Source organism: Penaeus monodon, chromosome 21 (genome assembly GCF_015228065.2).
Source record: "Penaeus monodon isolate SGIC_2016 chromosome 21, NSTDA_Pmon_1, whole genome shotgun sequence".
NCBI classification, from domain to species: domain Eukaryota; kingdom Metazoa; phylum Arthropoda; class Malacostraca; order Decapoda; family Penaeidae; genus Penaeus; species Penaeus monodon.
This window is the reverse complement of record NC_051406.1, coordinates 38,504,573-38,504,973: the sequence shown is the minus strand read 5'-3', so window position 1 is coordinate 38,504,973 and position 401 is coordinate 38,504,573. Positions and strand designations below refer to the sequence as shown.

General features: G+C 36.4%; 1 protein-coding gene across 1 annotated transcript in view; it reads left to right on the top strand.

Annotated features, from left to right (window-relative positions):
* The window catches only part of LOC119586473 (serine protease inhibitor 42Dd-like), a 9,161-nt gene that overhangs the window by 7,675 nt on the left and 1,085 nt on the right, over window positions 1-401 (top strand). The gene's annotated exons all lie outside the window — the stretch shown is intronic.

Below are 401 nucleotides of genomic sequence, written 5' to 3'. Positions count from 1 at the left end.
TTGTGAGACAACGAAGGAAGTCGTGGCTTGAACTGATTAGATCTGAAGGAGCCTCGTGGACGGGAGCAAAGGGTGAATGGGGCAATGTTCTCCCCTTGGCATTAACTGCAATGATTAGTTGAGAATCACTAGATACTTTTCTTAAAGAGTGAATTTGATAGAGTTGTTCATTAAAGTGAAAATATATATATATTTTTGAGGCGATCTACAAGCATTTTTGTTCAGCATTATGCAAAATTAGATCATTCCCTCTTCTATACTGGCAAAGGCTTAGTTCACAGTAGTGAACTAAAAGTTTATGCACAGTGCTATACATTCTTAGCTGCAGTTTATTATTGTGATCTTGATTCTTAAAGTTAATTTCAACCTATCATATTTGAGAAGAATTGGCATATCCACCG